The sequence below is a fragment of the Dendrobates tinctorius genome, unplaced genomic scaffold (genome assembly GCF_039654945.1).
Source record: "Dendrobates tinctorius isolate UK_male_01 unplaced genomic scaffold, ASM3965494v1 ptg000250l, whole genome shotgun sequence".
Classification (NCBI taxonomy): domain Eukaryota; kingdom Metazoa; phylum Chordata; class Amphibia; order Anura; family Dendrobatidae; genus Dendrobates; species Dendrobates tinctorius.
Genome location: NW_027361917.1, coordinates 61,677,774 through 61,692,477, shown reverse-complemented (window position 1 = coordinate 61,692,477; position 14,704 = coordinate 61,677,774). Strand labels below are relative to the sequence as shown.

General features: G+C 49.5%; 1 protein-coding gene across 1 annotated transcript in view; it reads left to right on the top strand.

Annotated features, from left to right (window-relative positions):
• IGF2R (insulin like growth factor 2 receptor) overlaps window positions 1-14,704 on the top strand; it is a 298,648-nt gene that overhangs the window by 229,344 nt on the left and 54,600 nt on the right. The window lies entirely within an intron of this gene.

Here is a 14,704-nt window from a genome sequence, read left to right as displayed (position 1 = left end):
TATCTATGCCCACTAATCTTGCCTATGGCAAACCTTTTAGTTAATTTTTGTCACAAGTCTTTAACTGTTGGAAGTTTCAACAATACATTTCTTAAATATGAAGAAGCTCTTCTGTTTTTGTTGGATGGTTAAAAGCAATGTATGAAAACTAATGGAGAGCTAGCAGGCGACTCTCCAGAATGCATGCATCAGCAATATTACGACCATGAAATTATAGGGGACTGTAGAGTACCTATGTCTGTCTCTAATTTGCAACTTTTTCTTTATGGGTTACAAAGAAGTCTGTAAGAAAAATTATAGAGCATATATTTTGGGGGCACCAAATTGCATCACATGGAATGTTTATGGGTCTGTAATACAAAAGCGTAAAGATTCTGGGTTCTGCCATAAAGCTTTGACGTTATGAAAATATGATTATTAAAGCTGACCATAGATGTATCCATTCTTGGTAATAATTGGTTAATCCCCCGCTTCAGTTGGGTTCCTGTCCTAGGAAGGGAATCCCAGTCTGACAGTGGCGGTGCCTGTCATTAATGAAAGAACCCAGGGCCGTCCCGGTGTGGGAAGAGCAGGTCGGCTTACCTGCAGCGCCGGCCGTCGGTCTCCTGGATGCGCAGTCCCCGGGATCCTCCTGCAGGCTCCAGGTTCGTGCGGGTGCGGTCAGGCGGCCTCTGTCGTTCGGGGCACTCCTCCGTGCCTCCCTCCCCTCGCGCGCGCCCGAACCTTCTCCCTCACGACATGGTAGGGAGAGCCGGGGGCGGTTTCCCGCATCTGACGTCAGCGGCGCGGGGCATCCTGAGAGACGCGCCGGCTGACGTCATAGATGTGACAGCAAGATGGCGCCTGGTGCGACGCCGACCGCATTAAGAAGAATTGCGGCGGCCGACGGTCGCAGGGGGCGGGGAGAGAGGAGAGACGCTCACCGGGACGGACCTATTTAAAGGAGGAAGGACGGCAGGGTGGCCAGGTAAAACCATGGGGTCAGAGCAGGAACGATCACCGTCTCCACCGTCTCTGCCCCCATCACAAACCTCTGCTCGCAAGCATGGCAGCCGTTCGAGTGGCAAAAGCAGCAGTCGCCCGAGCCACAGGTTGGGAGATTCCTCGATGTCCAGAGAGCACAGGTCACGTGCTCCACCACAGCCTCCGAGTCCGGTACCCAACTTTATGGATGGTGAGTGATCTCCGTGAATGTTAGAATGATGTTAATAGGATCCTTCTTGTGTATTATTTTCCTTAGGAAAAGGCCAAAAAAGCAGGGAGCAAGAGAAATAATAGGGATTGTGCCATATGTAGGAGCCCCCTAGCGAGAGATTGGCAGAAGGACCTTTGCGCCAGCTGTATCCAGCGAACCATGGTGGAGGAGGCGCCGAGCTTTGCAACTAACCTCAGATCAGTCATCAGCTCCGAGGTGGAAGGCTCACTTAAAGTGTTGTTAAAGAAAAAGAGGAGGAAACATTCTCCTAGTTCTTCATCAGACTCCTCCTCGGCTGTCCTCCTTGGATAGTAACACGGGTGGCAAGCCGTGTTTTCCGGTAGAGGATACGGATGCTCTCCTCAAAGCCTTTAGGGTAACCATGGGCCTACAGGAGGAAAAAACGACTAAGTCTCTAGAAGACATCATGTTCGGGGGTCAACAGGAAAGAAGGAAGCGCACCTTTCCCGTCAATGAGAAAGTCCAGGCACTCATTGAAAGAGAATGGAAGAAGCCTGAAAGATTAGGAGCACTTCCCTCCTCCTCTAAAAGGAGATACCCCTTTGAGCATAAAGATGCGGAAATATGGGACAAAGTCCCAAAGATTGACGCAGCAGTGTCTAGGTCATCCAAAAAATCGGCCATGCCCCTGGAAGACTCAGGTGTGCTGAGAGACCCACTGGATAAAAAAGCGGATTCCTAGCTAAGACATACATGGGAAGCAGCGGCAGGAGGACTAAAATCGGCAATAGCCGGCACCTGCACAGCACGATCCTTAATGATTTGGCTACAGCAGCTGGAAGAGAAATTCGCTTCAAAGGTCTCGAGGGAAAAAATTCTGGCGGATATGTATATTCTACACGGAGCAGCAGCTTTTTTGGCCGACACTTCCGCCGATTCCATGAGACTGACGGCGAGAGCAGCAGGGTTATCAAACGCCACAAAGCTCGCATTATGGCTTAAAGGTTGTCCAGGAGACATACAATCTAAAGCTAAGCTGTGATCTCTTCCGTGTGATGGACAATTTTTATTTGGAAAAAATTTAGCTGACATCCTGGAAAAAGCAAGTGATAGAAAGAAGGGCTTCCACAGATTTCCAGGAGATCAAAGAAGGCCGTACTTTCGGAGAGGGAAATTCAACAGGGGCCGTCCTCCAGGGGATAGGAAAAGATGGGAGGACAAAAGGAAGAAGGAGTCTGGATTCATGTTCGGAGGAGCCACCTCATCCGCAAAAAAATCCCCACAATGACGCCGACATCCCGGTAGGGGGGAGACTGATGCTCTTTTCCCAGGTCGGGGAAGGTATCTCTTCCAATGCCTGGATCTTAAACATTATAAGAAAAGGCCTCAAAATCCCGTTTTTTCAGCGGTCGAGAGCATCATTTGTGGTGACCCCCGTCAGGAAGAGGATAGAGGAACAATTGGCCCTGGAGTTAGAAATCTTAAGTCTGCTAGACAAACACGTTCTGACCGAAGTCCCAAGCGGACAGGAGAGAATGGGCTTCTACTCACCTCTCTTCCTGATAAAAAAAAACGGACCAGTCATCCAGAACAATTATAAACCTCAGAAGCCTCAATCAGTGGATAGAAAACCAGACCTTCAAAATGGAGTCGGTAACTTTGGCCATAAATCTACTACACCACAATTGTTTTATGGCCATTGTTGATCTAAAGGACAGTTGTGAGGAAAATAAGAGAAGATCAGGCCAGAGTGATCTTAATAGCCCCGTTCTGGCCGAAAAGGCCCTGGTTCTCGCTACTGCAAATGATGTCCCTCTTGGATCCATGGGTACTACCAGAGATCCCAGACCTGCTAGCTCAGGGTCCAATATTCCACATGCAAGTCAAGGGATTCCATCTGACGGCGTGGAATTTGAAAGGTCACTTTTAAGGGATAGAGGTTTTTCTCCGGGGTTGGTGGCTACGCTGTTGAAAAGTAGGAAGCTAGTAACAACTAACGTATATGGTAGGACATGGAATAAGTTTCTACAGTTCCTGGGAAAGCCGTTAGACCAAAAACCCCCGATTAAGGCCATCTTGGAATTCTTACAGGCAGGATTACAGCTAGGTCTAGCGGTATATACCCTTAAAGTGCAGTTGTCCGCTCTGGGCGCGCTGTATAACTGCAACATAGCGGCAAACAGATGGTTAGCTAGATTCATTAAATCCTGCCATAGGTCCAGACCAATCCCATTACCAAAAATAGCCCCGTGGGATTTAAACCTGGTGTTAGAAGCCCTTACGATAGAGCCGTTTGAACCAATTCAGCAACTGCCGGTAAAATATCTTACCCTAAAGACCATTATTTTAGTGGCCCTTACATCGGCCCGTAGAGTAAGTGACTTGCAGGCCCTCTCAGTGAATCCACCTTATACCCAGGTGTACCAGGACAGGGTCGTCCTAAAAACAGACCCAGCTTACCTACCTAAAGTGGTATCAGATTTCCACCGTAGCCAGGAGATTGTCCTCCCCTCCTTCTGTGAGAATCCAAAAAACCCAGGGGAGGAGAAGTTCACAAACTGGATGTTAAAAGGGCCCTGTTAGAGTATATATCAGTGACTAGGCAGTGGAGGAGGTCCCAGTCCCTATTTGTAGCTTTCCAGGGTTCCAGAAAGGGCTATGGAGTATCAAAAGGGACTATTGCCAGATGGATCAGGGAGGCCATTAGTGTAGCCTACTCAGCTAGTGGCGTTGCGATTCCTGACGGCATCAAGGCTCATTCCACCAGATCCGTGGCGACCTCCTGGACTGAAAATGCAGAGGTATCAATTGAGCAAATCTGTAAGGCCGCTACCTGGGCCTCACCGTCAACCTTCTTTAAGCACTATAGATTAAATCTATCCTCCTCTGCTGACTTAACCTTTTGGTAGAAGGGTGCTGCAAGCGGTGGTCCCTCCCTAAGGTGTTTCGAATCTCCAACAATCTCTCGGGTGTGCTGTCATGGGTGAAGGGAAAACCACCATGGTTACTTTCCTGTAGCCAGTTTTTCCGGAACCCATTACAGCACCCGTATATCCCCCCCCCCCTTTTCACCGTATGGGTGTGCACGTTAGTAGGGTGCGTTTGTGTGATGTGGTGTTGGATAAACATGTGACTAACCGGGAAATCCTCTCAATGCTCTGTAACCAACTGAAGCGGGGGAGAGGTGCCTGTCCAGGCGGGGCGGATCCCTCTCTCAGGTGTGCTGTCATGGGTTCCAGAAAAACCGGCTACCGGTAAGTAACCATGGTGGTTTATGCGCTGAAACTCTGCTACTGCTCCTGATGACATTGTTTGATTGTCTTTATTTATGTTGCATCGACCACACCTAAGCTCAACGCCTCTGCCCAAATTGATCGCACTAACTGCTGAGAACGCTTGAACTCACCAACATTAACAGATGCAGATGATTTGGTGGACATTTGACAAAGAACTTTAGTGTAAAAAAAAAATATATAAAAAAAAAAAGTCATCATAAATCCACCTTCCCCACCTACCGCCCCAATAACATTAGAAGTCTAGCTCATTGTGAAAATGCCCCCCCAACCATTTACAGTTATGTCTTATTAAAATTTTGTCGTGGCGTCTTGGAATTTTGCAGAAACGCATACCTTTTGTAAAAAGAAAAAAAAAACTAAAAATTTGTACAAGCAGATCGGTCTAATCACCTCTCAATGCGCTTCTATTCTACTTTCTGCTCAGCTTTTGCAATTTTGATGATTGAGAGAGGTCATAAATTCTGACCGAAACATCACGTTTTTGATTGCCTAACCATGAACAGAAAAACTATATCTTAGAATTTGAAAATGATTGATGAGATTTTTTTTTTACCTTGTTAACAAACATTGTCTTGCACTGTCGTCCACCTGTAAGGTTGTGTACCCACGTAAGCGTTTTTTTTCGCGTTTTTAAGCGTTTTTCCCGGCAAAAACGCTTCAAAAACGCATACAAGAAGCATCCCATTCTTTTTAATGAATTCCGCAATTTTTGTGCACAATGCGTTTTTTCCGCAAAAAAACGCATTGCAGAAAAAATGCAGCATGTTCATTAATTTTGCGGAAAAAAACGCATTTCCAACTATATTCTATGAGCATGTGGATGCTCCTGTAAAAAACGTGCAAAAAAAACTTTGAAAAATCGCGCAAAAAACGCGTTTTGCCTGGGAAGGAGTCCGTTTTTTTCTGCATACGTGGGTACATAGCCTAAGAATCTACTGGGTAATGAACTTAAGTGGGCACACTCCCTATCATTAATGTCACGGTTCCACCCCTCAGGGTGTCTGGGTTGCAGTTACTGACACCTCGACTTTTCAATCTGATACAGGGGCGTGCTGAAACTGTCAGTACTTTGACAGCATGGCCATCCAATCTAGTTTAGGGGTGTGCTGAGCTGTCAGTGAGTTGATTGGCAGCTCAACTAGCCAATCCGTGACTGGGAGGCGTCGTCTGTCTCCAAGTGTTCACTATCTCGGGTGATTGCCTTGCCTACTTAATTGAGCAGCTTCTCCCAGACCACTGCCAGACGTACATTCAACAAGTGAGGTTTGTACTCCCTGTGCCTTGAGTTCTGTATGCTTGATCTGTTGCCTGACCTTGGACTTCATTCTGACTCCTTGACCACTGTGACTCATGGCTTGACCATGAGACGTGACTAACGTCCCCATACAAGACCATACAAGTTTCACCAGGTGTTTCGGACGTCGAGGAAGCCACTTCTGCAGAAGGGTCTCATGGAACCCTTTAAAAGCTAAGGTTCAACCGTTAATGCAACCCCTACAGAGATCTACTGTCCCTATATAGGTTACGCACCTATCACCGAGCAGGATACCTAATCCCTGTGTGACCCTGGCGATGAGCCCTAAGGACAGGATGAGTGCTAGTCCCACTAAGACTAAAGACAGGAAGGATAAATGAAACAAGGGGGACACTTGGCTAGAGTAGACTGAGAGAAACGCCGACACCCTCCAAACTCCAAGAGGATGCTAGCAGACTGCTACAGCTCCAAGCCTCAACAGAGAAATGCACATAGGAAATGAGGAAATATCACCCGCAACTCCTAACAGGAAGTTGGGCTTTCTAAACACCCAGGTCCAGGTGTGGTCATTAGCATCAGGAGAGGTGTCCACTAGTCTGCAAAGCTAACAACTGAGACCTTCTGCAGACAGATGCAGTGCAACGGTCTGCACCCTCTGACACATCCATGACAGATGCAGTGCAACAGTCTGCACTCTCTGACACATCCGTGACAGATGTAGTGCAACGCTCTGCACCCTCTGACACATCAGTGACAGCCTTCTTGCAAAACCTGTAAATTTGCAATTTCCTCCTTTTAAGGCAGCTGGTTTTGAACAAAGACTCGTATTTGCTAGCTCCTGAGCCAATAAGGCCACCATCAATTGAATAAATAAACTGCTATAAACAGTTGGCTGACATTACTTAGTAGATTCCCCATGTGGGTAGATATACTTTAGATGCCACCTAGCCTTGCCTGTTCTACAGCCCTCTGTGTATTCACTGTACCATGGATTAAATGCTTGTTTACAGATAGGGGCAAAAAAATATTCTTACTGCTATTCCATTCACTAAACTGACAAGTGCGCAGATGAGATTATCACCAAGGCTACAGCCTGGACGAACTCTGATGTTTTGCTACCCTACCATATCAGAGGGGGTAGGCTCCCTGTTTCTCTTCAGAGAGACTTGTCTTATGTTAAATATTACAGATTTTTGCCTAGTGGGTTTCATGGGCTACGAAATAGAAATGTCTTCTAAGACCGCAGTCTACTTAGTGAACATTACTCTTATGAACTCCATGTTTTGAGCAACCATCTGTTTTTCACACCATCTAGCCTGATTCAGAAAAGGGGTTAGTAAGTTCCCAGTCAGACCTCTTAACAGTTTTTTTTTTAAATATTTTGTTTTCTCTAAAAAAGCAAGGGAGGGGATGGCAGTTATCCCATATTTTGTTGATCTTGTGGTCAGAGTTGTTCAGAGCGGACAACTAGAAGTGCCTTTACACACTGCACGTGCTGATCCACTTTAGTGGCATAAAATCAACCACTCCAGATTCTTTTTTCCCCTTGCAGAGTCTGGCTGTACCATAAATCTTTATTTTCCCTTCACCCATGACAGCACCACATGAGAGAGGGATCCGCCCCGCCAGGACAGGAACCTACTGAGACATAAGGGGCGGCACCTCTCCCCCGCTTCAGTTGGGTTCCTGTCCTGGAAGGAATCCCACTGTGGCGGTGCCTGTCATGGGCGAAGAGAAAGAAAACCCAGGCCCGTCCCGGCGCGGGAAGAACAGGTAGCTTACCTGTAGCGCCGGCCGTCGGGTCCTGGAAGCGCAGTCCCCGGGGTCCCTGGGGCTCCGGGTTCGTGCGGGCGTGGATGGGATCCCGGTGGCTCCGGGAAGCCCCCACCGCGCCGCCCTCCCCTCGCGCACGCCGCATCTCGATCCCCGTGGCAGGGGAGAGACGCTGGCGTCTTCCGGCCGCTGACGTCAGCGGCGCTTGGAATGCTGGGTGCGCCGGCTGACGTCAGCAGAAGGCGACGGTGTAATGGCGCCGGGTGCGACGCCGGCCGGCTTTCTGAAGCGCTGGGCCGGCGGTCGCAGGGGGGAGGGGAGGAAGACGCTCACCAGGCGGAGGCATGCAGATTTAAAGGGGAAGACAGCGGTAGATCGGCGGTGCAAGATGGAGTCCGAGCAGGAACGTTCAGCGTCCCTGCCTCCCTCACAGCCCTCTGGCAGAAAGCATGGAAGCCATTCAAGCAGCAGTCGCCCCAGCCGCAGGTCGGGGCACTCCTCAAGGTCCAAAGAGTGCGGGTCAGGTGCTCCGACGCAGCCTCCAAATCCGGTACCCTTGATTACGGGTGGTGAGTGATCTTCGTGAATGTCAGCAGTATGTTAATAGGGGGTTTTTTCTATTGTATGCTTCACCCTGTAGGAAAGGCCCAGAAAAGCAGGAAGCAAGAAGAACAATAGGGATTGTGCTATATGTAAATCTCCCCTAGCAAGAGACTGGCAAAAAGATCTCTGTGCTTCGTGCATTCAGCGAACTATGGCGGAGGAAGCACCTAGTTTCGCAGCCAATCTAATATCTGCCCTCAGGTCAGAAATGGAAGGCTCAATTAAGTCCTTATTGAAAAAAGGGAAAAAAAGCAGGAAGGATTTCCCTAGTTCCCCCTCAGATTCCGCATCAGTATCATCTCAGGCGGAAAAATCATCCTCCTCAGACTCCTCAGACAGTGACACAGGGGGTAAGCCATGTTTCCCTGTAGAAGATACAGATGCCCTCCTAAAGGCCATTAGAACCACAATGGGCCTACAGGAAGAAAGGGCGGCCAAAACCCTAGAGGACGTCATGTTTGGGGGGCTTCAGGAGAGGAAAAAACGAACCTTCCCAGTAAACGCGAAAATCCAGGCGCTTATTGAGAAGGAGTGGAAAAAGCCTGAAAAATCGGGGGCCCTTCCATCTGCTTCTAAGAGGCGATACCCCTTTGAATACAAGGATACGGAAATATGGGACAAAGTCCCAAAAATAGATGCAGCGGTGTCCAGGTCTTCCAAAAGGTCGGCCCTGCCCTTGGAAGACGCAGGGGTTCTTAGAGACCCGCTAGACAAAAAAGCGGACTCATATTTGAGGCACGCATGGGAAGCAACAGCAGGAGGTCTTAAGCCGGCGATAGCGGGCACCTGCACGGCACGCTCCCTCATGATCTGGCTGCAGCAGTTAGAAGAGAAGCTGGCGTCAAGGGTCCCAAGAGAGAAGATCTTATCAGACATGTATCTCTTGCACGGGGCAGCGGCTTTTCTGGCAGATACCTCGGCGGACTCTATGCGATTAACAGCCAGAGCAGCGTCACTATCAAATGCTGCTAGACGAGCGTTATGGCTTAAAGGCTGTCCGGGTGACCTTCAGTCCAAGACCAAATTGTGCTCTCTCCCCTGCGATGGCCGATTCCTGTTCGGCAAAAACTTGGACGATATTCTGGAGAAAGCAGGCGATAAGAAAAAAGGCTTCCCCAGATTCCCTATGGATCAGAGGAGACAGCCCTTTCGGAGGGGAAGATTCAATAGAGGACGTCCTCCCGCTGACAGGAGAAGATGGGAGGATAAAAAGAAGAAAGAATCAGGGTTTATGTTTGGTGGAGGCACCTCCACCTCCAAAAAGTCACCACAGTGACGCCAGTATTCCAGTAGGAGCGAGATTGGCACTCTTTTTCCAGGCCTGGGAAAAGATCTCCTCCAACACCTGGATTCTGAGCATCCTAAAAGAAGGCCTGAAAATCCCCTTTATTCGTCAGCCAAAATCCGTGGTCGTCATCACACCTATCAGGAAGATGACCGAAGAACAACTGGCCTTAGAAACAGAAATCCTGAGCCTGATAGACAAGCGGGTACTGTCCGAGGTGCCACGCTTACAGGAAGGAAAGGGGTTTTATTCACCCCTTTTCCTAATAAAAAAACCGGATCAGTCGTTCAGGACAATCATAAATCTCAGACGCCTCAATCTATGGATAAAGAACCCGACCTTCAAGATGGAATCAGTAACTACGGCAGTGAAGCTGCTACATCAAGATTGCTTCATGGCCGTAGTCGATTTAAAGGATGCGTATTACCACATCCCTATCCATCCAGATTACCAGAAATACCTGAGGGTAGCGCTTTATATTCAGGGCACACTAAGGCACTTTCAGTTCAGGGCTCTTCCGTTTGGCATATCCATAGCCCCGAGGGTCTTCACCAAGGTCATAGCGGAAGTGACAGCCTTTCTCCGGATTCACGATACGGTCATAATACCATACCTGGACGATTTTCTTATAGTGGGCAGTTCAGAGGACCACTGTACAGCACAGCTGACTCAGGTGATCAACACCTTGCAAGAGTTAGGGTGGATAGTCAATTTCAAAAAATCAAAATTACAACCCCTAAAGAAACAGACCTTCCTAGGATTTATACTGGACTCAGAAAGGCAAGAGTGTCTGCTCCCAGAGTCCAAGATAGAGAAGGTGCAAAATCTGGCCTTGGCAGGCCGAAACCAACCATGTATGACATTAAGAAAAGCAATGTCCCTGCTAGGTACCCTAACATCCTGTATTCCGGCGGTCAGGTGGGCTCAGTTTCACACCCGGCAACTCCAGTGGGAGATACTAAGAGCACAAAGATCGCTAAGAGGGCGTTTGGAAGGAAAGCTGGAGCTTTCCTTAAAAACCAGAGACTCTCTCAACTGGTGGTTGAACGAGACAAATCTGACCTTAGGAATACCATGGGACAGACAGGCGACAGATATAATTTTAACAGATGCAAGCTCCTCGGGGTGGGGGGCACACCTAAGGGGCCTCATAGGTCAGGGTTCCTGGACACCTCAAGAAAGGAAGGCATCCTCCAACCTGAGAGAACTGTGTGCAGTGGGCAAGGCCCTAAACCACTTCATTCCGCTACTCCAGGGTCAAGATGTACGCATCATGTCAGACAACAAGGTAGCAGTGGCATACATCAACCACCAAGGAGGGACAAGATCACACTCCTTAATGGAAGCAGCAACAAACATTCTGAGCAGGGCAGAGGATCACCTACACTCCGTGACAGCCCTACACATAAAAGGGGCAGAAAACATAGAGGCAGATTTCCTGAGTCGCAATACCCTGAGGCAAGGAGAATGGGCACTAAACCGATCCATTTTTCAAAAGTTAATTCAGCTTTGGGGGGAACCGGTGATAGACCTCTTTGCAAACAAGCACAACAGGCAAACAGAAAGGTTCTGCTCTCTAAACCCAAGGGAAAACCCATGGGCAGTGGACTCATTGCACATCCAGTGGAACTTCAGACTGGCTTACGCGTTCCCCCCAGTAGCTCTGATCCCGACTGTGGTAAGAAAAATCAGAAACGATCAAGCCAGGGTGATTCTAATAGCTCCATTTTGGCCAAAAAGGCCCTGGTTCGCTCTGCTACGGAAGATGTCCCTCTCCGATCCTTGGGTTCTGCCAGAAATCCCGGACCTACTAGCTCAGGGTCCAATATTACACGCTCAGGTCAAAGGATTCCATCTGACGGCGTGGAATTTGAAAGGTCGCTTTTAATAGATAGGGGGTTCTCCCCTGGGCTGGTGGCCACTCTGCAAAAAAGCAGGAAACCGGTGACTACTAACATCTACGGCAGAACATGGGATAAGTTCCTACAGTTCTTGGGTAAGCCGTTAGGGAAAGAACCTCCGATTAGTGACATCCTAGAGTTCTTACAATCTGGGTTGCAGATGGGGTTAGCAGTAAACACACTTAAGGTTCAGGTGTCGGCACTAGGGGCGCTCTACAATTGCAAACTGGCATCAGATAGGTGGATAGCCAGATTTATTAAATCCTGCCATAGAGCTAGACCTATTCCAATACCTAGAATAGCCCCCTGGGATTTAAACCTGGTGTTAGAAGCCCTTACAAAAGAACCGTATGAGCCATTACATCAGCTACCCCTAAAGTTTTTGACCCTAAAAACGATCCTGTTAGTAGCCCTCACATCAGCCCGCAGGATAAGCGACTTACAGGCTCTCTCAGTAAATCCTCCTTATACGCAAGTCTTTCAGGATAGGGTAGTGTTAAGAACAGACCCCAGTTATCTGCCCAAGGTAGTGTCAGATTTCCATCGGGGTCAGGAAATTGTTCTTCCATCCTTTTGCGAAAATCCAAAAAATCTGGGGGAGGAAAAATTCCATAGTCTGGATGTTAAAAGAGCTCTTGTAGAATATATATCTGCCACTAGCCAGTGGAGGAGGTCACAGTCCCTATTCGTAGCTTTTCAGGGTGCCAGGAAAGGCTATGGGGTTTCAAAAGGGACTATTGCTAGATGGATCAGGGAAGCCATTAGTGTAGCCTATTCAGCTAGTGGTATCCCGATTCCTGACGGCATCAAAGCTCATTCCACCAGAGCCGTGGCGACCTCCTGGGCTGAAAAGGCAGAGGTATCAATCGAACAAATTTGTAAGGCCGCTACCTGGGCCTCACCTTCAACCTTCTTTAAGCACTATAGATTAAATCTATCCTCCTCTGCTGACTTAACCTTTGGTAGAAGGGTGCTGCAAGCGGTGGTCCCTCCCTAAGGTGTTTCGAAGTCTCCAAAAATCTCTCATGTGGTGCTGTCATGGGTGAAGGGAAAACCACCATGGTTACTTACCGGTAGCCGGTTTTTCCGGAACCCATGACAGCACCCGTACATTCCCCCCCTTTTTTCACTGTATGGTGTGCACAATTAGTAGGGTGTTTTGAGTGTTGTGGTGTTGGATAAACATGTAACTAACCGGGAAGTCCTCTCAATGCTCTGTAACCCAACTGAAGCGGGGGAGAGGTGCCGCCCCTTATGTCTCAGTAGGTTCCTGTCCTGGCGGGGCGGATCCCTCTCTCATGTGGTGCTGTCATGGGTTCCGGAAAAACCGGCTACCGGTAAGTAACCATGGTGGTATTTGCTGCTTTCCGGACACTTGGAACAGCTTTCCGAGCTTAGCTTTGGCTGTTAGTGGGGTTAATGCACACAATGTCTGTGCAACCTAGAAAGCCGTCTACATCTCCGGCAGACTTAAAGTCCTAAACAATTTCACCTGCGTCTCCCTGCACAGCTCCCTCTCAGGTTTTGTGCTGCTCCACTCACAATGCTCAGTAGCTCTCCTCTTCATCCTGCAATGTCCTCTCCAACAATGAGAAGAAACGGCAGGGAGCAGAGGGAACTGAGCTAAAATCAAATGTTTGATTTTTAGCAAAAACCACAATTGAGCTAACCTTTAACGGTGGATTAATTCAATCAATTGTCCAGTATTACTCTGGAGATTCTACAGCAATCTTTTCCCTTCACCCATGACAGCACCACCTGAGAGAGGGATCCGCCCCGCCAGGACAGGAACCTACCGAGACATAAGGGGCGGCACCTCTCCCCCGCTCCAGTTGGGTTCCTGTCCTGGAAGGAACCCCACGGTCGGCGGTGCCTGTCATGGGCAGAAAATGGACCCAGCCCCGTCCCGGCGCAGGAAGAACAGGTGTCTCACCTGCAGCACCGGCCGTCGGGTGCTGGATGCGCAGTCCCCGGGCCCTCCGGGGTTCTGGGTTCGTGCGGGCGTCGGTGGGATCCCCGGGAAGCCCCCACCATGCCGCCCTCCCCTCGCGCACGCCGCATCTCGATCCCCATGGCAGGGGAGAGACGCTGGCTTCTTCCGGCCGCTGACGTCAGCGGCGCATTGCATGCTGGGTGCGCCGGCTGACGTCAGAGAAGGGCGACGGTGTAATGGCGCCGGGTGCGACGCCGGCCGGCTTTCTGAAGCTGCGGCCGGCGGTCGCAGGGGGGAGGGGAGAGACGCTCACCGGAGCGGAGGCGCGGTATTTAAAGAGGAAGGCGGCAGCAGACGGCGGTGCAACATGGAGTCAGAGCAGGAACGGTCAGCGTCCCTGCCTCCCTCTCAGCCCTCTGGCAGAAAGCATGGAAGCCATTCCAGCAGCAGCAGTCGCCCCAGCCGCAGGTCGGGGGATTCAGCAAGATCCAAAGAACGCAGGTCACGTGCCCCGACGCAGCCTCCGAGTCCGGTACCCTTGATTTCGGGTGGTGAGTGATCTTCGTGAATGTTAGCATTTATGTTAATAGGGATTCTGTTGTATGCTTCACCCTGTAGGAAAGGCCTAGGAAAGCGGGAAGCAAGAAGAACAATAGGGATTGTGCTATGTGTAAATCTCCCCTAGCAAGAGATTGGCAAAAAGATCTCTGCGCTACGTGCATTCAGCGGACTATGGCGGAGGAAGCGCCTAGTTTCGCAGCCAATCTGATATCTGCCCTAAGGTCAGAAATGGAAGGCTCGATTAAGTCCCTATTGAAAAAAGGGAAAAAAAACAGGAAGGATCCCCCTAGTTCCCCCTCGGATTCCGCGTCAATGTCATCTCAGGCGGAAAAATCATCCTCCTCAGACTCCTCAGACAGCGACATGGGGGGTAAACCATGTTTCCCTGTAGAAGACACAGACGCCCTCCTAAAGGCCATCAGAGCTACAATGGCCTACAGGAAGAAAAGGCGGCTAAAACCCTAGAGGATGTTATGTTTGGGGGGCTTCAGGAGAGGAAAAAACGGACCTTTCCGGTAAACGAGAAGATCCAGACACTTATTGAGAGAGTGGAAAAAGCCCGAGAAATCGGGGGCCCTTCCATCCACTTCCAAAAGACGATATCCCTTCGAGCATAAGGATGCAGAGATATGGGACAAAATCCCCAAAATAGATGCAGCGGTGTCCAGATCCTCCAAAAGGTCGGCCCTGCCCCTGGAAGACGCAGGGGTTCTTAGAGACCCACTAGACAAAAAGGCGGACTCATATTTAAGGCACGCATGGGAAGCGACAGCAGGAGGATTAAAGCCGGCAATAGCGGGTACTTGTACGGCACGCTCCCTCATGATCTGGCTGCAGCAGTTAGAAGAAAAGCTGGCTTCAAGGGTCCCAAGAGAGAAAATCTTATCGGAGATGTATCTCTTGCACGGGGCAGCAGCTTTTTTGGCCGATACCTCGGCGGA